Genomic DNA, 25,646 nt, shown 5'->3' with positions numbered 1-25,646 from the left:
ATAATAACACTAACAACTGGAACAAACAGAATTGCTTTTTATTGAGGGCCTGTTATGTGCTTTTGTATTATCTCATATTCAGCCATTCACCTACAAAGTTCTGAGATACTATTATCCCTATTTTAAAGATGAGAAAACCTTGACTCAGATGTTGTATGACATTTCCATTGCCATGTAGATAGTGAGTAATAGAGTCAGGATTGGAATTCTTTTCCAATGGACTAGGAGTCAGAATTTCTTGGGATGTATTCCTTGCTTTGCTACCAATGACCTGGTAACCTCATTAAGTCACCTGGAATATCTGGGCTTTAGGTTATTCAACTGTAAACATATGGATACTATCAACTTGAAGAATGACTGTGAGGGTGAATGTGGGCAATAAGATGCACAGAGTGAGGCTTCACTTCTGGGGGAGGACTGAAGAAAAGAGTCATATCAAAGTGGAAAATAAAAGGATGAGGATGAGTAAAGATGGCTCTAAGATGCTGGCTCCTCCACCACTGATGTGGTTTACAACAAAAGACGAAAAAGAGAATCCTTAGGAGCAGTAGAGGGAAAAAACCCAGTCTATAACTTCAAGGTTCATGGAAAGATAATGCCCTCAATTAATATATTTAAATCTAATTTAATTTATATTTTAAGGCTGAAATTTATACTGACTTCTAAACCTCAGATAATTAATGCAAAATAAATGCAGTAGTAATAGGGAATTGCCAGGATGACTGTGGCATAACCTAAACTTTTAATTTTAGAAAAAAAGACTACTGACCTTAACAATTCTGCCTTGAGACATGGCACTTGCCAGTGCCCAGTGCCACTTGCTCTGTGGCATATGGTTATGAAATGGCACTCCCCCTACCTACAACAATAGGCCTGATATTCAAGATTATCTGCAACATCCAATCCAATAGGGCTCATATACAACCAATATTTTTGTTATACAGAATTATGATGGGTCTTTATATTCTATCATTCCTTTGCTTCAATACTTTTTCATCGATTTAAGGAACTCAAGATTGGGCCTTTGCTTAGATTGGCTCAAACTGTCACCCAAGGAACTCCATCATCCTATAGAATTACACAGTTGGTAATCTAAGCCAGCAAGCTTCCCAGAAGTTTCAAAGTATTCATCATACATTTGTTAATAATCTATTGTCAGCAACAGGAATATGAAATTACAGATGACTTAATGCCATTTTCCTGATCATCTATAAATTATTTAAGTAACTAAGTCTTTAGCACTCACCACATCAATTATGGGACTTTTTAGGTGATTGCTTTTTACCGGGTTCAGCCTGAGTTAACTTAATTTTTCAAGTGTCTTTCTTCCAGGTTCTTATTAGAATTGTCAAGCAAGGAAATAAATTCCCTTGTTCTCCCAGCATCAACTTGTAGGCTATGATTCTCCTTTGACAAGTCCACATGCATTTATCAGAGGATTAACAGTAGAAATGACACATTATTAAAGGTCAAGAGGGTGCTTTCTCAGTATCCCATAAGCAAGCGGCCCCATCTAATACCTCTGAGAATACTTGATCTATATTTTTTCTTTAAAGTTACAATTTAGAACCCTAGACAGCCGACCTCAGCTATACTTCTTATGCCTAATGTAAATGTTATTCCCACACCATATCAGAGGCAATAAAGATTATCATTCAATTTCGTACTGTGATCTGGAGAAAACTGGATCTAAAGTCTGTACTTTGGGAAGTTCATGCCAATTTATACAGATAAGCAGATAAGCCCACCATATAAGAATGTAAACACGCTCAACACTGCACAAGAAATGATTCTCATGTACTAAACAATGGGAATTGCAGCTGTTTCCAGACACTTCTTACCAGACTGAAATTTAAAGTACATTTTGTGACAGAAAGGTAGCACCGTGTTGAATTTCTCTACTGTTATCTACAGTGAAACTATTTCAAAACACTCATAGAAGATCAGTTTTATAAGACATCCCATTAAGTCACAGAAGCGCTGAACTCTAAAAAAGCAAAGAAGAAAGCTATTGGTATTTTCTAAGCTGCAGTTCAAGGAAGGCTGAATCATTTAAAAAAAATTGAAAAGGTCCCTTGTCAAGCTGGTACTGACTCAAATTCTGAGGAAGAAAGATGAAACGGTCCATCAGTTCTCATTAACAAACAATGTAAAAATATCTGTGGGACTCACTGGCAGATGGCTTGAATTAGTCAGCAAATATGAGTTAGGGCTTAGTAGCAATTTATACTTTGTTAGAATATAACCATAGTGATATGGTGTCATTTCACTCAGTGTTTATAAATATAAAAAAAGATGCTAACACTGAAAACTTGACATAGGTCATTTTGCCCTCTTTTGCTAATTAGGAGTTTTTAAAATTTATCTCAACAATTTGTTAGATAAAATACCAGTCTTCCTAAAACTCAGAGACAATGAACAGAAAAGGATTTTACAAACATGCATAAATTCCTAGAATAACGCACTCAGCAAGACTATGGCCAGCAATAAGGCAATCCCTGTAATGCACACCCTGATAAGGGGGGTTTGGTTATACTATAATGCAATTAGAGATAGGCTCCTGCACTGCATCAGCTCCCTTCTTAGTCAACACAGGCTAAAGTTCTTATCTTTCAGGGGGCAAAAGTGGACTTCAGAAGTGGTTACTTCATGACCGTTGGGGACTTTCTTAGTTCAGTATATATTCTATACTGATATGTGTATACAAGTCCAGTATATTTAATGTATGCTTTTTGATAGCACAGACTGATTGAAAAACATTGATTTCCTTTAATTTTACAACACTAGTGCCCTACAATTTATGTTACTGAATGTCATGGACATAGTTTATAGTGTTATGGCACAGTTTTACCATATTGTCCTGATGTGTGATTTCTAAACATTAAGATATGGCTAAATCAGAGTTTAAACTAAATAAATTTGTATGTAAGTATCTATCTCTATATATGTGAAACGACTTCATAGGACACTATTTTTTTTACCCCCAATGGAGGGACATTTGTGAGTTTAGTCCCAGCCAGAATGCAGTTGGTCCAACTACACCTTGACTCTGAAGGTTTTATATTCTAGTGTCAAAAATTTGCTTGTGACACATTGAGCTGAGCAGAAATCTGAAACCAGGTTCATTGGGAGCTGAGTTTCTGACTGAGTAGTAGAATGATGTGGCTGTCTTAAAACTGAAGCCTTCTGGATTCCAAGACTGATGGGATCTATGGAGACCTGGAGAGGATTTTCAGGGGGAGCCATTTCTATGATCATTAGAACTGCTGGGAGAATGAAGAAACTAATTTTATTCAGTTAGGGATGGCAGAAAGTATAATTTTATGTCATATTGCTGTGAAAAGGTGTTATTTAGACTATGGTAACCAAATCTTTTCCATTTCCACCATATACGTAACAGGAAAAAATACTCTTTAGGGAATTAAGAATAATATCAAAACTCTCTGAAGCCCAAAGTCATTAAATAATGAGGATATTGCATTGTCAATACTGGAATAGATTATTACAATGAATGTGAAATCAACTGCTTTGAGAGCCTACATTAACTTTCATCTTCCAAGGGTGGAATGGGTCAAACTGTAACTGAAATTAGTATTTTGGAGCTGTATTAACAGTCAACCAACAGTATTCATGCAATAAGTTTTCCTAGAAATTTCTGCACCCATGATAAGGTATACTGTTGTGATTATTGAAGTCCTGCATCTTCTTTCCAGCCAATAGGTGTGAGACCTTCAGGGAAGAAACCCAATTAGTTGTCAGTTTCCTCTTTCTATAAAATAGGAATAACACCTTGAAGATCATTGACAGGAAAATGGGATTAAAGTAGAGTAAGTACTTTGCACAATGTCTGACACACATTAAGTGCTCAATAAATGTTGAGAGTATTTTGTTTCCTTTTAAACTTGGAGGAAATAAAATGGTAATATTGGGTACCACAGTAGAATTTATTACCATCAATTTTTCTTTCCCCAGAGCTTCTCTTCTTTGATCAATGCCAAGAATTTCAACTGAACCTTAGAACACAAAGAACATAAACAAGATAACAAATGAAACAAAATTATTCCTCCATTTTACCCTAGAAAAAATACTTCCCAGCATAGACATCTTGAAGAGAAAATGTTGAATAAATTGAATATTACCTTTAAAAAAAAGTGATATTCTCATTTTAGTCTATACACGTATGCAGTCATGCATTGATTAAGATTTTTGGATTCCAAGAACCATACAAATTGGTTTAATCAAAATGATTTACTTTCTACAAAGCTATGGGAATGACTGGAATCCAAAGGCAGGAGTGAGGCTGGGCACTAAAAATTAGAAACTCCAACACTATTAGGAATCTCTGTTATTTTTTATTTTCTGCTCTGTGTGTCTATTTCTTTGTTCTTAATCGCATCTCACTCTTCCTTCTGTTCTGGCTGTCTTAGTGTCTATCTCTGTTTTTGGCTGCTTCTTTGCGCCATATTGTAAAAATAATGCTGTCTATAGCTGTCTGATTTTTAACTTAGAGGCAACGTTCCCAAGGAAACACTGTCCTTTATTTATTAATTTCAGCACCAAAATTGTCAGGTAAGGACTATGATTCAATAGTGAGATGCAGATGCCCCTCCCCACTGGACCTTTATAGTGTACCACATTGTAACTTCCAAAGCAGCCACCTGGATGGTGGAAAAGGTGAAAAGGGATAATTTCCCAAAAGAAAGCTGATACTGGGTTAACAAAACAGAAGTGTCCACTTCAAGATCCATCCATATCCAAACATAGCACATATATACAGGGATTATATATATGCATTGGTATATATATTATATCATGATTAGATAGACAGAGATATGATTGATAGATAGATAAATAGATAGGGTGAGCCTTGGAATATTTCAATAGATTTGCATTCTAATATATAGCAGGCTGGTTGAACAATATATATTGATTCTAGTACACAGATGGAACTGTCCTACTAGTACAAAAAATGTATACATTGATTCTATAAAATAATGTTTAAACACCGAGAAAATCCACCAATTACAACAATGCACATGATAGTAATTTTGGTCACATCATGGATTTGTCCATGGCTACAAATATATATTGGACAAAATAAATGTAATATCCCCATTCTATCTTAGAGAATACAGTCCTTCATGATACTGAGTGTCAAATTTGATGGTATATGAAGACATTGTTTATCTATAAAGCCAGCCACTTAATGTCAGGTCAGTAAAAAGACCTGACATGGTTTTGGAGCATGGTTTTGGAGTCCAAATAAGGTGAGGAAAAACACTAGTACATTGAGTATCAGACATATTCATGTTTAAATGCTTTATGCTGTACAATGAATACTATTCTGACATCTTCGCATGGAAGTATAATGTTTATCATAACCTTACAAGAACCACAAGCAATCTCTTGATCTTTGCTCCTTCCAACCCAACTTGCTCTTCCAACAGTGTTTTTAATTTAAAAAGGAACCCCCTTTTTTTGAGTCCTTAGGAAAAAAACAATGACCTGTTTTCTTATGCATTCTACATCCAAACCATCACCAAATTACATGTACCTTCAAAGCACACCCAGAGTCTCAATACTTCTCTCAACCTCCATCACAAACACCTACGTCCAAGTATCATCATCTCCACCTGGAATATTGCAGGAACCTTCTAACTGATCTCCTTGCTTCCATCTGTACATCTCTATAACCTGTTCTCAACAGCAGCCAGAGACATTTTTTTAATTTTATTTTAAATCAAACAATCTCTATCTTTTGCTCCAAACCTCCCGATGCTTCTCCTGCCATTCATACCCAAAGTCTCTATGATGGCCTACAAAGCCTTATAGAATCCATGCCCTCTCCCAATTCCACCTTCCTCGACCTCTCTGGAGATGATTATGTTAATCTCCTACTATTCTCCCCTGCAATAGCTCCATTCCAACCACACTAGTTACTTTGCTGTTTTCAAAAACACTAAGGCACGTGTGCACCTGAGGGCCTTAGTACTTGCTATCCTCTACCTGGCATGCTCTTCCCCTATCTCTGTATGGTACAGTCCCTCCTTTCATTCTTTGCTCAAAGGTTACCCCCTCAGCGAACTCCTCCAAGTCCGTCCTATTTAAAATTCTAGACCTTCAGCTCCTTATTCCTATTCTCTGATTTATTTTCCTATACCCTATGTATTTCCACCTGATACACTATATATTTTATGCATTTATTTGTTTATTATCAGCATCCCCCTCCCCTAATAGAATGCAAACTCCATAAGGATGAATATTTTTGACACTTTTAGTCACTATTGTATCATTAGTGCCTAGGATTGACTTGACACGTAATGGATGCTCAATAAATATGTGTGCATGAATAAAGTGATTATTCAGAAAGGAGGGGTAAAGCTGGAAAATCTGTAATTTGACAAGACAGGGTGTGTTGGCATGAACACTATTAATAACACACAGGCTCTGGCATTATAAACCATATTTCTCTTACTGCCATAATCAATACATTGCTTCTCATCAAGTGAATGGCCAAACTAGAATAGGTATTATTCTGGGATAAAATGGTTAGCTTTGCAATCAACAATACACAGATGTGTGGTGTTCTTATATGTATTGCTCAGTTTACCTTCCAAAGAACCCTAAGAGCAATATAGGGCCACCTCTGGCAATAAGAGGAACTGTGGTTTACTAAGGCTAAACAACTTACCAAGGATCACATATCTGGTGATAGAGTCTGAGATTGGACTTTTGCTTTAAGTCGGGAATGCCTACATCATTTAAAACAAAATCAAGTTTATTTTTCTTCTCTTTAAGATCCTTAGAGAGATTATAAAACCACTTTCAAAAGAATACAATGTTTATTAGCTTGAAAACAGATTTTCTATGTACTCATGAAATTTCACTAACTTTCATTTAAAACCATGTCATCCTAGGGAATTCCCTGGAGGTCCAGTGGTTAGGACTACTCGGTGCTTTCACTGCCGGGGCCCGGGTTCGATCCCTAGTCAGGGAACTAAGATCCTGCAAACAGCATGGCCAAAAAAAAAAAAAACAACACATGTCATCCTATTTAATTCTCTGCTGCTATGAGGGACGGTGTATTCCCTTATACATCACTTTCAAATGAAAGCACTTAAGCAAGCCTCATTCTGTTCCTATCTTAACAAAGTCATCCTGATTCCACTCAAAAAAGTACCAACTACTTGGAGTGGCAGACATAGTAGTAATGGCAAAATTCAAATGACATTGAATCCAGACATATTTGGAAGGCGCTGATTCCTGCCATCACTGCATGCCTGCCACTCCAAATAGTATTTTATTGAATGGTGTTTTCAAGAACCTCACCTTATTTATTGAGTTCCTAATAAGTGCTAAACACAGAGCTTCAGGAATAGATACACAGATGAATACGGCAAGCTCCACGGCTACAAGGAGTTTCCAAGTGTCTGAGGATGGCACGTGCTGGGAAATGCAGCATGGTATATTGCAAAGAGCACTGGAATGAAATTTGAAAACCCAGACGTGATTTTCCCTTGCTCAAGATCTCACTTTCATTCAATGGCAAGCACAGTGTAACAGCAGAGAAACAGAAGTTGGTAAGGAAGTACAGAAAAAATACAGTTAATCTTATTTCAGTAATTAGGAATATAGGAATTATCCAGGTGACAACAGTTATTTCTCAAAATGTGGTGCTATGCATTATTATCTAAATGAGAAATGTCATAAACTTTAAAAGGTGCAAATTCCTGGGCAGCACCCCATAACTACTGAATCAGTCTCTGTGGGATAGGGAAAGGACTTAAGAATGTACATATTAATAAAGCCCTCCAGGTGATTCATATCCATTGTACAGTTTAACAACTGCAGAGCTAAGGGAAAGTGTGACACTTAAACTAAAACAAACTATCCTTTAAGTCATTCAGTAACAACTGAAAAATTCCTTTGGGGGGAGGAAATGAAGGGAGATTCTCAGGAAGAGAGCTTGGATATTTCTGCTCTTGGTAAAAAATTTGTATTACGCGCACTTTGACAACTTTTACAATGCAGGTCAAGACCACAAGTTGACGGTTAAATTTAACATTCTAAGTGCTGTGGAGAATTGCCTTGGTTATGAAAACGAGCTAAGAACCTAAGTGGTTTAATCCATTTCCCAAGGTGAAAGGCTCAGCCAATTTTGCAAGAGCTATATTTTCACAATAAGGCATCACATTCATTTCTGTGACAGTATGTAATGCTGGAACAAAACAGAATTTTAGTTACTACCCCTTAGAGATTATTTGTAAAGCCTTCACAATAAATATCATATGATTTCTTATACCAAAATATAGGGTAATTCTAAAGGATTGCATGTAGCAGCCACTTTACAAAATATCAAAAAGGAAGGGAGGTTGCTTTATCCAATAGAATCCTAAGCATTGTAATGTCTAGGAACAAAGTAATTCTGAAAGTGAAAAACTTTACCGTATAGATACCATTAATAATATACAGCTTATCTACACATTTACTATTGAAAAATCTATGAAGTAAATTACAGTTTAGGTAAAATGTGTCTCCATTTGGTTTGTTCATATATGAGTCTTCTGTTTGCTAGAGACTGATAATCCATTTGGTTGTTTTTCCATGTTTATCACTTTCCTAATTTTCCCTACTATTTTATAACTAGAGGTACACAAAAGAGCAATCACTTGAACTGAGAAGTCAAGTGAACTTTAAGTACTGCTGATTTCATAGGTTATAAGTAGGGGTTGACAAAGTACAACCTGTATGCCAAGTTTGGGCCACAGCCTGTTTTTCTTCTTATTGCTATCAATCTAAAAATGGTTTTTATGTTTGTAAAGGGTTGCAAAGAAAAACAAAGAATACGCAACAGAGATCTTAGATGTCTCCAAAACCCTAAAATATCTACTGTCTGACCCTTTGCATAAAATGTTTAATGACCTCTTTATTATATGAAGAATCCTGCAAAAGTCTAGTGATTAAGTAAATTTCTCTGCCTTCCATTAACAAGGCTGAGAAGTTCACTGTGGAGTTTGGAAGAGTGATGTGATAGACTAAAACTAACACACAGTGAGGCAGCAGATCAGAAGGAATATACAATATAGTAATAAGAAGGGAAGATTCTAAATAAGTATAGTGGAAAGTTCTGAGGCCATTTAGTGACAAACATGGACAAATATCTACAATTTTCAACAAGTTGAAAGTACCAGTATATTCCTAGAACTATAATAATTGATACTCATGATAATAATAAATAATAATAAACCTGTGACTACAGAATTATGAATTGGCTTATTAAAGAATGTGTTTAAGTCTATAATGAACTCTGTGAGGGTAGGAATTACATCTGTATAGTACCTAGTCTAATACTTGGTTGGTAGAGTTCAATGATGTTTGCTGAAGAGCTTCACCTCTTCGCTCTAATAAAGAAATTAGTGTTCAAAGGGTGTCTTCCATTATTGTGGCATCAACTCTTTGGTAATGCTGATATATAAGACAGCACTATACATGAATACTCACACCTTGCTCCTTAATCCAGCATCCTTTGTCTGTATTGGGAGGGTTTATAATGTCAGTCACCCAAAGCCTTCCAGTTTTCTCTAATAGGGACATTCACTTCTGTCTTTGTACAACTTTGAGAAGAAAGTAAAATGCAAACAAAATACACAAACACAATATTATCCCTTCTTCAGTCTCTTCTCATTATGTCCCACTAAAAACTTTCTGTTATGTCTACAGTAACCTTATACTGCCTAATGTCAAAATGTTTTAACAGCTGATACAAAATCCCTTCTCTAGCCCCTGGCTCAGCCACAGAGAAGAATCTGCGCTAGCTGGGTAATAGGGGTTTCTGAAGTTTTCACAAGGGTCTAGGATGCTTAGGAAAAAGAAACATGAACACGGGAGACTTCCCATGGTGGCAGAAACTTCTGCTCAAAATGATACAAGTTACACAATGAATTAAAACTAAAACTGGTTCCTGCCACACTTAAAAAAAATTTCACTGTTTAATTCTATCACCATTTTTCTTACCACTCTCTTTTGTGATACTTGAAAACCTTTCAATCACAATACAAAATAACAATTATTAGAATCACAAGGCACAGGGATTTAATTGGATCACACAGAACTTGAAAGGCCATAAATTACTATTGTACCATTTGGATGTTTTCCAGCATATGGGAAATAAAAGAAACAACACCATTTTTTAATTCTTAAAACAGGGGAAAAAATCACCTTAAATTTCAAAAGCAGTTAAGAAATAGAGACGAAAAAGAGAGTTTCCTAATACAACGTTGTCTTATACAAATTTTTAAAAGAGTTTACCATATTTATGTAGTGCAATAAAACATAAATGGCACTTAAATAACACTACAGTGGGTATTATAACTAGATTATCTTTATCTACCACCAGTACTTTTGAAGGAGGCTAGAAAATGTGTTAAATGGCCTTCACTACCCATCCAATGTATTCACAATCTTAATTACTAGCAACAAATAAAGGAAAAATGAAATGAATGATGTTTCAATTACTTCTAATTAAACTAATAGATTTCAGCTGTGTCCACATTAGCAGTGAGTCAAGAGAAAACAGGGTGTGTAAAAGATTCTAAATAAAACTATATGTATTCATTATTTGCATTAACTACAGAAATGCTTCTGGGAGTAATTGAACATGACAAATTATATCTCGATTACCAGATGGCATATTAAAAAAAAAATGCTAGACTGGTAGGTAGAGCCTTTCTCTCCTAGGATCTTCTACTAATTAGCAATATGATTTTAGGCAGTCACTTAAACTTTAGATCCTGTGGTACAGATTCACCCACTGTTAACCTGTGTGTGTAATTACTATTATATAGACCATATGTTTAGATTTTGGCCTTTGTATCAAGGTATAGTTATTGGGGCAAGGACTACAAAATGTTCATCAAAATACACAGCTTCTTCTTAGGTACCCAGTAGACTCTATTTCCTGTTTCTGTAGCAATTACGTATGACCATAAGACTAAGCATTAGACAATGGAATATGAGTGGATATGATGTATGCCTATAAAATTCTCCACTATCTCCATAGTTGGCATGGAGATGACCATGGCAACATGGAAAGCCATGAGTTGAAGACTGTGTAAAGGAGGGTTCACTTGCGAAACCATTCACCCATCTAAGATCACGACCTGAACGAGATATAGTTTCTATTGCGTTAAGTCACTGAAATTTTCAGTATTTTTGTTAAAATAGATAGCACTACCTTATCCGATATCCTATTCTGCTCAGGCTGCCACAACAAAACGTCACAGACCAGGTAACTCATGAACAACAGAAATTCATCTCTCACACTACCAGAGGCTGGAAGTCCAAGACCAAGGTCCCAGCATGGGTGCATTTTGGTGACAGCCCTCTTCCTGGTTCATAGCTGGTGCTTTCTAAGGGTGTCCTCATATGGTAGAAAAAGGTTAGGGACCTTTCTGAAGCTTCTTTTATAAAAGCAATAATCCTAGTCCTGAGGGCTCCACCCTCCTGACCTAATCATTTCCCAAAGGCCCACCTACTGATACCGATACCATCACCTTTAGGGGTTAGGGTTGCAACACGAGAATTGGAGGGGGTGTGTGGCAGGGACACAAATTTTTAGACTACTCCAACTGGTACAATTATATTTAGCAGGGCATCCTGTGTCACTGAGGGCTAAGGATGCCATTCACTGTGCCAACAGTAGAGAACGGTAAACTCTGTAATTGGATTTCAGAAATGGGAGAAAGAATACCTGGTTCACTACAGACCAGGAATCACACCATTTTCTGGCTGGTAAGACTGAATTTGCCATATGGTAAAGAGCCACAAGCTAGATAAACCACCCATGACATTGCACTGCCTTTTGCAGGCTAGAGCTTAGGGAATATATATTCTGGGTCAGGGTCAGAGTAAGGCAGCCATAGTAGAACACCTACACTTTCTAAGTTAAACTATATATAATACTTACTGTATTCATTTACTTTTTGTTGTCTCTTGACATTTATTAGTGCATTAATTCCGAATTTCATCTTGATTCAGGTATCTAAGGTGTATCACAAAGGGATTTGTGACCACTAGGTTTTACTTTCATGTATATTCTACAATTCAATAATTCAATATAATAAAATATAAAATTCTAGGCATGGAAGGAAATTTATGGTACAACAAAGCAAGGAAATTGGTCAAAATGAAGAACTTTATGAATAGAGAGAGGACAATTTTAAAATCTAAGTTTACTGAGCCATCAAAATTTAAGGGCAGAGGGCGGAGTCAAGATGGCAGTGTGGGAAGATGCAGAGTTCACATCTCCCAACAACTAGGGCACTTGCCTGATGCTGCTGGGGGACCCCAATGCCCAAGGAGATGGGAAGAACCCCAAAGCGAACCGGTAGGATGTGGGGGGACTGAGGGGGGAGGAGAAGTGGAGGTCAGACAGGACGAGAGGCCCTGAGGGGTAGCTGAGATGGGGGAGGGGTTCCCACACCTGGAGGGACCCTCAGGGGCTCAGATGAGGGGGGAGCGGGCCCAGCCTTTCACCTGCTCAATCGGCCGGGGAAGTCTGCCCAGTGCTTGGGCCAGGTCCTACGCCCTCAGAGGTCCCTCCGGGCCAAGTTGGTCCTGGGGACGTAGGAGGGAAGACAGGAGAGAACAGGAGAGGCGGGCAGGAGGGGGCCCTCCAGGACCAAATGAGTGGGAAAGGAGCAGAGGGCGTTTGCCCCGCCCACTCGGGCATGGGGAGTCTGCTGAGCTCCCACGACGGTTCCCTGCCCTCCAAAGAACACTCCAGGCTGCAAGGGTCCTGGGACACAGGAGGGAGGCCAGAGAGATCAGGAGAGGCAGGTAGGAGGGGCCCTCCAGAACAGGAGAAGCTGGAGAGGTACGGAGGGCGTTTGCCCGCCCACTCGGGCTCGGGGAGCCTGATGAGCTCCCTGGCAGGTCCCCTGCCCTCCAAAGCCACTGCAGGCCACGTGGGTCCTGTGGACACAGGAGGGAGAACGGAGAGATCAGGAGAGACAGGTGGGAGGGGACCTCCAGGACAGGAGGAGCAGAAGAGGAGCGGAGGGCGGTTACCCCACCCACTCGGGCTCCAGAAGCCTGCTGGACTCCCAGATGGGGTCCCCCGCCCTCTGAGACAAGAAGCAGGAGGCACGCATGGGCCCTTTTGGTTCTGCTGAGCCTAAGCAGCCCCCTCCACCCCCAACACCCAAGAGATTTTCCAGCCCTGTGAGTCCTAAGCATAGGCCCTGCTCACTGCCCAAACCTCACCCCTGCTTAGGCCCTGCCCACTACAGCCAAGGCCTTTTCCACCTTTTTTTTTCCCTCCTCCTCTTTTTTACTATTTTGGTTCTATTTTACCTTCTGGTTGTTGTTTCATCTATATTTTTATTTTTTTTCTAACATAGCTGTTAGCTTCCTAGTCTAATTTTATTTTTTACTTTGTTATTGTTCACCTTTTTTTTTTTTTTTTTTTTTTTTTTTGCTGCCCCACTCAGTGGGACCTCTGAGTCTGAAACAATGAAATAACAGAGAACCTCAGACACCAGGGAACATTCATAGGAGTGAGGTCACCTGTAGGTCCTCATCTCAGCACCAAGACCCAGCTCTACCCAAGAGCCTACAAACTCCAGTGCTGGAAACCTCAGGTGAAATAACCAGTAAGACAGGAACACAATCCCACTCATTAAAAAAAGGAAAGAAAAAATGAGACAGCAAAAAAATATGTCACAGATGAAGGAGCAAGGTAAAAACCTACAAGAGCAAATAAATGAAGAGGAAATAGGCAATCTACCTGAAAAAGAATTCAGAGTAATGATAGTAAAGATGATCCAGAATCTCGGAAATAGAATGGAGGCACAGATTGAGAAAATACAAGAAATGTTTAACAAAAATCTAGAAGAACTAAAGAACAAACAAACAGAGATAAACAACACAATAACTGAAATCAAAAGTACACTAGAAGGAATCAATAACAGAATAACTGAGGCAGAAGAACGAATAAGTGAGCTGGAAGACCGAATGGTGGAAATAACTGTCAAGGAGCAGAATAAAGAAAAAAGAATGAAAAGACTTGGAGACAATCTCAGAGACTTCTGGGACAACACTAAACGCAACAATATTTGAACTATAGGGGTCCAGAAGAAGGGAAAAAGAAAGGGTCTGAGAAAATATTTGAAGAGATTATAGTGGAAAACTTCCCTAACATGGGAAAGGAAGTAGTCACCCAAGTCCAGGAAGCACAGAGAGTCCCATACAGGATAAAACCTAGGAGAAAAACACCAAGACACGTATTAATCAAACCAATAAAAATTAAATTCAAAGAAAAAATACTAAAAGCAACAAGGGAAAAATAAAAAACAACATACAAAGGAATCCCCATAAGATTATCAGCTGATTTTTCAACAGAAACTCTGCAGGCCAGAAGGGAGTGGTAGGATATACTTAAAGTGATGAAAGAGAAAAACCTACAACCAAGATTACTCTACCCAGCAAGGATCTCATTTAGATTCAACAGAGAAATCAAAAGCTTTTCAGAGAAGCAAAAGCTAAGAGAATTCAGCACCACCAAACCAGCTTTACAACAAATGCTAAAGGAATTTCCCAAGGCAGGGAACACAAGAGAAGAAAAAGACCCACAAAAACCAACCCAAAACAATTAAAAAAATGGTAATAGGAACATACATATTGATAATAAACTTGAATGCAAATGGATTAAATGCTCCAACCAAAAGACACAGACTGGCTGAATGGACACAAAAACAAGACCCATATATATGCTGTCTACAAGAGACCCACTTCAGACCTAGGGATACATACAGACTGAAAGTGAAGGGATGGAAAAAGATATTCCATGCAAATGGAAATCAAAAGAAAGCCAGAGTAGCAATACTCATATCAGATAAAATCAACTCTAAAATAAAGACTGTTACATGAGATAAGGAAGGACACTATGTAATGATCAAGGGATCAATCCAAGAAGAAGATATAACAATTATAAATGTTTATGCACCCAACACAGGAGCAACTCAATACATAAAGCAATTGCTAACAACCATGAAAGGGGAAATCGACAGCAACACAATCATAGTAGGGGACTTTAACACCCCACTTTCACCAATGGACAGATCATCCAAAATGAAAATAAATACGGAAACACAAGCTTTAAAAGACATATTAGACCAGATGGACTTAATTGATATTTATAGGACATTCCATCCAAAAACAACAGAATACACTTTCTCCTCATGTGCACACAGACCATTCTCCAGGATAGATCGCATCCTGGGTCACAAATCAAGCCTCAGAAAATTTAAGAAAATTGAAATTGTATCAAGCATCTTTTCTGACCATAATGCTATAAGATTGGAAATCAGTTACAGGAAAAGAACTGTAAAAACCACAAAGACATGGAGGATAAACAGTGTGCTACTAAATAACCAAGAGATCACTGAAGAAATCAAAGAAGAAATTAAAAAATACATAGAAACAAATGACAACAAAAACACAACAACCCAAAACCTATGGGACGCAACAAAAGCAGTTCTAAGTCAGAAGTTTATAGCAAATCAATCTCACCTCAGGAAACAAGAAAAATCTCAAATAAACAATCTAACCTTACACTTAAAGCAACAAGAGAAAGAAGAACAAATAAAACCCAAAATCAGTAGAAGGAAAGAAATCATAAAGATCAGAGCAGAAATAAATGAAATAGAAATGAAGAAAACAATAGCAAAGATCAATAAAACTAAAAGTTGGTTCTTTGAGAAGATGAACAAAATTGATAAACCCTTAGCTATACTCATCAAGAAAAAAAGGGAGAGGACACATATCAATAAAACTAGAAATGAAAAAGGAGAAATCACAAATGACACTGCAGAAATACAAAGGATTATAAGAGACTACTACAAACAACCATATGCCAATAAAATGGACAACCATGACGAAATGGACAAATTCTTGGAAAGGTACAGTTTTCCAAGACTGAACCAGGAAGAATTAGAAAATATAAACAGACATATCACAAGTAATGAAATTGAAACTGTAATTAAAAATCTTCCAACAAACGAAAGTTCAGGATCAATGGCTTCACAGGCGAATTCTATCAAACATTTAGAGAAGAGCTAACACCAATCCTTCTCAAACTCTTCCAAAAAATTGCAGAGGGAGGAACACTCCCAAACTCATTCTACGAAGCCACCATCACCCTGATAACAAAACCAGAAAAAGATATCTCAAAAAAAGAAAATTATAGACCAGTATCACTGATGAATATAGATGCAAAGATCCTCAAGAAAATACTAGCAAACAGAATCCAACAATATATTAAAAGGATCATACACCACGATCAAGTGGGATTTATTCCAGGAATGCAAGGATTCTTCAATATATGCAAATCAATCAATTTGATACACTATATTAACAAATTAAGGAATAAAAACCATATGATCATCTCAATAGATGCAGAAAAAGCTTTTGACAAAACTCAACACCCATTTATGATAAAAACTCTCCAGAAAATGGGCATAGAGGGAACTTACCTCAACATAATAAAGGCCATATATGACAAACCCACAGCAAACATCATACTCAGTGGTGAAAAACTGAAAGCATTTCCACTAAGATCAGGAATAAGACAAGGATGTCCACTCTCGCCACTCTTATTCAACATAGTTTTGGAAGTCCTAGCCACAGCAATCAGAGAAGAAAAAGAAATAAAAGGAATACAAATTGGAAAAGAAGAAGTAAAACTGTCACTGTTTGCAGAGGACATGATACTATACATAGAAAATCCTAAAGATGCCATCAGAAAACTACTAGAACTAATCAATGAATTTGGTAAAGTTGCAGGATACAAAATTAATGCACAGAAATCTCTGGCATTCCTATACACTAACAACGAAAGATCAGAAAGAGAAATTAAGGAAACAATCCCATTTACCATTGCAACAGAAAGAAAAAAATACCTAGGAATAAATCTACCTAAGGAGGCGAAAGACTTTTACTCAGAAAACTATAAAACACTGATGAAAGAAATCACAGACGACATAAACAGATGAAGAAATACACCGTGTTCTTGGAGTGGCAGAATGAATATTGTGAAAATGACTATACTTCTCAAAGCAATCTACAGATTCAAGGCAATCTCTATCAAACTACCAATGGCATTCTTCACAGAATTAGAACAAAAAAATTTACAATTTGTATGGAAACACAAAAGACCCCGAATAGCCAAATCAATCTTGAGAAAGAAAAACGGAGTTGGAGGAATCAGGCTCCCCACTTCAAACTATACTACAAAGCTACACTAATCAAGACAGTATGGTAATGGCACAAAAACAGAAATATAGATCAGTGGTACAGGATAGAAAGCCCAGAGATAAACCCATGCACATATGGTCACCTAATTTACGACAAAGGTGGCAAGAGCGTACAATGGAGAAAAGACAGCCTCTTCAATAAGTGGTGCTGGGAAAATTGGACAGATACATGTAAAAGTATGAAATTAGAACACTCCCTGACACCATGCACAAAAATAAACTCAAAATGGATTAAAGACCTAAGTGTAAGGGCAGACACTATCAAACTCTTAGAGGAAAACATAGGCAGAACACTCTATGACATACATCACAGCAAGATTCTTTTTGACCCAGCTCCCAGAGAAATGGAAATAAGAACACAAATAAACAAATGGGACCTAATGAAACTTAAAAGCTTTTGCACAGCAAAGGAAACCATAAACAAGACCAAAAGACAACCCTCAGAATGGGAGAAAATATTTGCAAATGAAGCAACTGACAAAGGATTAATCTCCAAGATTTACAAGCAGCTTATGCAGCTCAATAACAAAAAAACGAACAACCCAATCGAAAAATGGGCAGAAGACCTAAATAGACATTTCTCCAAAGAAGATATACAGATGGCCTACAGACACATGAAAGAATGCTCAACATCATTAATCATTAGAGAAATGCAAATCAAAACTACAATGAGATATCATCTCACACCGGTCAGAATGGCCATCATCAAAAAATCTAGAAACAATAAATGCTGGAGAGGATGTGGAGGAAAGGGAACACTCTTGCACTGTTGGTGGGAATGTAAATTGATACAGCCACTATGGAGAACAGTATGGAGGTTCCTTAAAAAACTACAAATAGAACTACCATACGACCCAGCAATCCCACTACTGGGCATATACCCTGAGAAAACCATAGGTCAAAAAGAGTCATGTACCAAAATGTTCATTGCAGCTCTATTTACAATAGCCAGGACATGGAAGCAACCTAAATGTCCATCGACAGATGAATGGATAAAGAAGATGTGGCACATATATACAATGGAATATTACTCAGCCATAAAAAGAAATGAAATGGAGGTATTTGTAAGGAGGTGGATGGAGTTAGAGTCTGTCATACAGAGTGAAGTAAGTCAGAAAGAGAAAAACAAATATAGTATGCTAACACATATATACGGAATCTAAGGGAAAAAAAAAAAAAAAAAAAGGCCATGAAGAACCTAGTGGCAAGACGGAATAAAGACACAGACCTACTAGAGAATGGACTTGAGGATATGGGGAGGGGGTGGGGTGAGATGTGACAGGGTAAGAGAGTGTCATGGACATATATACACTACCAAATGTAAAATAGATAACTAGTGGGAAGCAGCCGCATAGCACAGGGAGATCAGCTCGGTGCTTTGTGACCACCTAGAGGGGTGGGATGGGGAGGGTGGGAGGGAGGGAGATGCAAGAGGGAAGAGAAATGGGAACATATTGTATATGTATAACTGATTCACTTTGTTATAAAGCAGAAGCTAACACACCATTGTAAGGCAATTATACTTCAATAAAGATGTTTAAAAAAAAAAAAAAAGTGGTGCTGGGAAAACTGGACAACTACATTTAAAAGAATGAAATTAGAACACTACCTAATACCATACATAAAAATAAACTCCAAATGGATTAAAGACCTAAATGTAAGACCAAACACTATAAAACTCTTACAGGAAAACAGGAAAAACACACTTTGACATAAACCACAGCAAGATCTTTTTTGACCCACCTCTTAGAGTAATGGAAATAAAAACAAAAATAAACAGATGGGACCTAATTAAACTTCAAAGCTTTTGCACAGCAAAGGAAACCATAAACAAGATGAAAAGACAACCATCAGGATGGGAGAAAATATTTGCAAATGAAACAACAGACAAAGGATTAATCTCCAAAATCTACAAACAGCTCATGGAGCTCAGTATCAAAAAAACAAACAATTCAATTAAAAAATGGGCAGAAGACCTAAATACATATTTCACCAAAGAAGACATACTGATGGCCAAGAGGCACAGGAAAAGATGTTTAACGTCACTGATTATTAGAGAAATGCAAATCAAAACTACAATGAGGTATCACCTCACACCACTCAGAATGGCCATTATCAAAAAATCTAGAAACTATAAATGCTGGAAAAGGTGTGGTGAAAAGGGAACACTGCACTGTTGGTGGGAATGTAAATTGATACAACCACTATGGAGAACAGTATGGAGGTTCCTTAAAAAACTAAAAATAGAACTACCATATGACACAGCAGTCCCACTACTGGACATATACCTTGAGAAAACCATAATTCAAAAAGAGACATGTACCACAATATTCATTGCAGCACTATTTACCATAGCCAGGACATGGAACCAACCTAAATGGCCATCAACAGATGAATGGATAAAGAAGATGTGGCATATATATACAATGATATATTACTCAGCCATATAAAGAAACAAAATTGAGCTATTTGTAGCAAGGTGGATGGACCTAGAGTCTATCATACAGAGTGAAGTAAGTCAAGAGAAAAATACCATATGCTAACATATATATGGAATCTAAAAAAATGGTTCTGATGAACCTAGTGGTAGGGTAGGAATAAAGACGTAGACATAGAGAATGGACTTGAGGACACGGGGTGGGAGGGGGAAGCTGGGGCAAAGTGAGAGTAGCATCGACGTATATACACCACCGAATGTAAATAGCTAGTGGGAAGCAGCAGCATAGCACAGGGAGATCAGCTCGGTGCTTTGCGATGACCTAGCCAGGTGTGTTAGGGAGGGTGGGAGGGGATATGGGGATATGTGTATGCATATGGCTGATTCACTTTGTTGTACAACAGAAACTAACAAAGTATTGTGAAGCAATTATTCTCCAATAAAGATCTATTAAAGAAAAAAGTTAGGAAAAATTTATGAGAATGTATGTGTGCTTTTTCAAAAGTTTCACTCTTTCAAAAGTTTCCTTCTGCTAACATATATTTCCTCAACTTAGTCAGGCAAGAACTACAAACAGTGATCTTCAACATGCCTGATCTATCATCCGAAAGTACTTTAGATTACTGTTGCAACCAATGCATTGAAATGACTGTTAAATTTGTTTGGAAGCAAAGAATTAAATGGGAATCAAAATAGGGAAATAATGGTGGGTGGTACGCATGCTCATGACAGTTGTTCCACAAATACTACTTTGTATCACACATTAACCAGGCACTGTGCAGTACACTAGGATGGGATTATGTCATCCCTACTCTCATGGATATTAACTGCTGCTGGTACGTTGACAATGACAAAACTGTTTGCTAAACACTATGAAGTGTTTTGTACTGAATACCCTGGTAATATATGAGGGTCTCCTAAATAATAAATGTTGTAAGTTATTCATCACTTATCATGCATTATGCATTTATTCTTCACAAATCTTAGCTCATTCTGCCTTTGCTAACAACCCTATGAAGCAGCTGTTATTACCATACTTCATAGGAAAATAAAAAAGATCAGAAAAGGCTATATAGCTTTCCCAAGAGCATGAAGCTAATGAGTAGCAGAGCTGAGATTTGAACACAGGCCTCCTAATCCCAAAACCGATACTTAAGAAGCAGGAATGGCAAACCAGTCGAGGCACCTCAGATATTATTTTGAGGATGCTGAAAGGCTCAACAAGAAAGAGTGGTGTGATTTATTACTAATGTCTGTTATGGGTGTAGAGTAGAAGAGTGATACATAACAGCACAAATACCATAACTGACATTGTATTTGAAACATGCTACCTCTCATGGCTGCACCTTGCAAACAAAATGTGAGGATGAGGAGGGAGAAAGGTGAGATATATGTTATGCTTAAATTAGGTGGGATTAGTAAAGTGAAGTTGAGATCCGGCTCAAATGCCATGTTCGCTTTAATTTTTTCTTTTTTTTTTCTTTTTGAACACCAAGAGTTTATTCTTGGTTAGTTTGTTAGTCACAGGGCTAACCACAAACTTCACTGAGATGGTTGATATCACAGCCAGACTGCCACTAAATACAAATCTAATCTGTTGGTCTAATCTGAATGCAAACTTTTTTTTTTTTCTTATAGAACACAAAGAAGGGAAATGAGAATATCCTTCTTGAAATGAAACAATTCCTTTACCAAAAAGAAAACTCCATAGAAATATTTAAATTTACAATATAGTTTAAGCTGCTAGTTTCCTAGCTTACCACATATAGAATAAGTACATATGGGATATGAATGTTATCCAACACAACATGCCTCTGCATCATGAGGGTAGGTAATGCTTCAGTGTGGTTAGAAGGCTCTAAGTCATAAACTGATGTATCAGATCACCTTTTTTTTAATAGGAATTACTAAACTCCACTAATTCACACTCAGGTTAACATTTTATTCCTATACTGCACAGGTCGAGGGACAATATATGAAAAGCTCTAAACCCAATGAAGATGATACTTTTCTTTCACTTCTATGATTTTAGGATATCTATGAAATCTCTAAATTTTATTATAAAATAGTTTTAAATAAAATGAAACAGATACTAATCAAATCCTACCAAGAGTCCAAAACAGAGTTAGTTGTTATGATATACATAGGCTCACGTGATTCTTGACAGAGTTGTGTTTCCAGTGGCTAAATGAATTTCAGTGATCGTTTATTCCTGAGGGTACCATGGATGGGATTACGCATTTGAACAAAAGTCTTAATTATGATACACTTACTGAGTTGTCAGTGTACACAAGCTTTTAATCACATTACTCAGGAAATAAATACAAAGCCAGGAGTTTGCTGTCAGCACAATGATAACTCTATCTGATCAGAGCCAAACAGATGACTGATTCTATTTGTCTAGCTCTGTCAGACATGTAAGTGCCACTTTCCAGAGGTGACGTGGTTGCTTGCACACTGTCACAGGAGCCAATAGAGAAACAGTGGCATATCTTGGAAATTTCTCATCTGGTTGAGATTCTCTCAGATAATAAAAGTAATATCTGATTTATCTCTGTATATCTATTTATCTAGTAAAGGGCCTTGATAGAGAAGGCGTCCAGTAATTATTTTTGAGTAATAACTATTCATTCCATAACTATTTAAGAATTCTTGTAATAACTACACTATATATGAAAGGAGTTTCCTACTTCTTCTATCATTTCTGGGATTGGTAATCTGGTAAAGAGCCTATACTCCTGTTAAGTACTATCGAAGTACTTGATAGAATAAATTACAAATATAAGTGAAGTAAGAGTATGCATGCTTTGGAAAAAAATGGGGGTAATTTTGTTGATAAATGCATCTTGATGTGCATTATACACAATTTCATGCAATCTTAGGAAAAAAAGGATTTCAAAAAGAGAAGGGTTCTCAATAGAAAATATTTTCACCAAAGTTTGCAAATTTGAAGCTTTCCTCTTACTTCTCTGATAAGTTCTAATCCTCTGATACATTCCTAAATAAGTGTATGCATGTTTCTCTCTGGCTTCCATTCAGGCATCAGGGAGCCCCATATACTGTGTACCTCACCTTTCTCTCAAACTTCTTCCCCAAATTCCTCTTCCTTATGTGCAGCTTATTTTAACTAGGTGTTAAAACAATATGATTTTGCTAATATCCATTAACGTGACCATAATTAATAAGGTAATTTTCCAAGGAGCATTTGTTCTTTTTCAGGATAGTTGCTTACTCACCCACGTATATGTCTAATCACAAAGTTTTAGGCATCGTGACAAGTATTCTTGGAGGTGGCCCTATGAACATGATGTACTCCTCTTGCTATGACTAAATCTGGTCCTAGTTTTCAAATGACCCATGTGCTTATGTTTTCTATTAATTTTGTGAAAATGTTCTTTAAAAGACGCTAGCTTAATATTAATTATAAATTCACTACACACTGCATTAAAAATACCCAAAGTATATGTATATAGTTCCAATTTAACCTCTTTGAGGAATGAATTTTCTGGAGACTATATCACACTATGTGTAATATGCATTTTTAAATTACCTTTATGAAACGTGAGCACGCCAATTATTCTCGGCAAACAAATTTAACTAGTTTACACAGTTTATCCCTCCTGAAAACAAAATTACTTAGAAATTAGAAAAGATGAGAGCTTTAGCGCTCTAGTCAAGAAGTTCAGGTACATTCCCGTATTCTGAAAATACCTCTATGCGAATTCACACTGAAAGTGCTACTTCCTCAGCAGAAGGAACGGGTCCAGAGAGCTTTCATTCCTCACAAGTACATATGCCTCCTTTATCCCCCACCAATTTTAACAAACCTATCTCCACAGATACTTTGTTCCTCTTTCTTCTTCCTCTTAGTTACATTTTCCTTCACCCTTTTCCAATGTGTAATTGACTATCTCCTGTGTGCCTGCTGTGCTGAGGCCCTGTTGAGCTTGAGGGATATTCACAGAGGGCACATGTCATGTTCCATGTCTCTTGGGCATGTGTAGAACAGCACATTGAAAACTGTACCTTGTAGCTTGAAAGCTACAAGCAATTTAAAGAAAGGATTAGAGAATGAAAGCAATTTATGAAAGCAATTTAAAGCAGGATTAGAGAATTTCTTAAATCATGGAATAGACTGCATGGGAATGGGTCGGAACACACCAAGAGAGCATTTCCTGCATAAGGGTAAAGGGTAACCACTGTCCAATAGAACTTGTGAGTCACTGTGTGTGTGTGTGTGTGTGTGTGTGTGTGTAGTAGGTTGCAATGTGAAATATGTTACTTACTCTGGTTCATAGTCAAAGGGTTCAGAAAGCCACTTTAATTAAGGAAATGAGATCCAGTTGCAGTCTTCACAGCGGCAAAGTCTACTTCATCATCAAACGCAAATGGTGCTCCCTCTTTATAATCCAATATAGTGACTACTAGCTTTTCCTTCCTATGGCTAAACATGCCATAATATAATTTTTGATAGCTCATGTAACTAGTTTGTTTATTCAGCTATTCTTATAATGTTATTTTTAACCACACGCTATTCTTAATAAAGTTTAAACAAAAAGAGTGTTTCACACAGCTCACTGCATTCACGGGCATATCACAAAAATGAGAATCTTCTTTTGAATTACAGAGGGAGCTGACCTCAAGAGATTTAAGATCTCATATGATCAACAACTTTGCTTCCTTGCTACTTACCCTGTTTGATCAAGAGTAAAGATAATCAAATACAACTTTAAAATGAAATAGATTTTAATAATATATGTATACTACCTCAATCCACACAGTTATTCATGAATCTAACCTAAGAATAAGGATCTTTATCATATATTTTCTTTCAAGAAATTTATTTAATTAAGAACACCTTATTGCATATATATCAAGCACTAAGTGCACATAAACTAACTGCAAATAAGCAATAAGATTTCCTTGGCAATCTCAAATAGCAATTCCATTTCCCCCACCATGTAGAAGTGGAATTTTATTTAATTTCTACATTGGCTATGAGAATCAGTACCCACTTGCTTTGCTACTTAGTCCTATAACTTTCTTGGGCTTCTAGGCAGCTATTAAATCTTGGAATTGGATTGGAATTCCTCTGAAAAAATTTGTCTTGGCATAACTCTTGTTTCTGTTTTCTATGGTACTTGATTTCACCTTTTTGACTGCTTGAGTTATATGCCCTTCTCTTTCACTTTCTGGGAAGATATGAAACAATGTCGTTAAAATCTCCATTGCTTTTCCTGTCTCAAAGAGAAGTAGTCCTACCCCACAGAATTCTCCAGCATCTTCATTGCCTGTCCAATTCTTCCATCCCTACCTTCTTTTAAATTCTTCAATTTACTTAAAAAAGTAAAATAATGAATTTATCATAGCTATTTCTGATTATCATCATCAGTATTGTGATGATTATTGTGGAAATATGCTTCCTGTGATAGTCACGTGATTTAAACAGTTAAGGTTATGACTTCTTTTTCTGAAACGATGCTTTAAAATATTCAGCGACGTAACTCACTTCGACTTCAAATACTGATTTTCCATATGGCTCCCAAGAGACGGCAGTTATGGTTATTTAAACATGTAATGAACAATAATGTTTTGTATAGGCAAGAAGTAGAACTTATGTATCAGGGGGGTCCAGAGTTAACTTGACATATGAATAGCACATACACAGATCTGAGCAAATAATAATTTACTCTGGATAGTGGTTATCAGCAGAACATTCAGTCCTGTTGCTCGTGTACCAGATGCAGCTGCTTTGACATTGGGAGGGAGTACGCACGAGAGCATTTGCAGGGCTGCACGGATTAGCCAAAGTTTTGAGGACAGAGTTCACACAAGGACAGCACTTTGTCAGAATTTAATATTTGGTGTACAAGCTGGTCTCAAATCTGATGTTAGTA

General features: G+C 37.2%; 1 protein-coding gene across 4 annotated transcripts in view; it reads right to left on the bottom strand.

Annotated features, from left to right (window-relative positions):
* Positions 1–25,646, bottom strand: part of LINGO2 (leucine rich repeat and Ig domain containing 2) — a 1,205,266-nt gene that overhangs the window by 969,189 nt on the left and 210,431 nt on the right. The gene's annotated exons all lie outside the window — the stretch shown is intronic.

The sequence above is a fragment of the Balaenoptera ricei genome, chromosome 6 (genome assembly GCF_028023285.1).
Source record: "Balaenoptera ricei isolate mBalRic1 chromosome 6, mBalRic1.hap2, whole genome shotgun sequence".
Taxonomy (NCBI): Eukaryota; Metazoa; Chordata; class Mammalia; order Artiodactyla; family Balaenopteridae; genus Balaenoptera; species Balaenoptera ricei.
The sequence above is the reverse complement of the archived record's forward strand: the minus strand, read 5'-3'. Positions and strand labels throughout refer to the sequence as shown.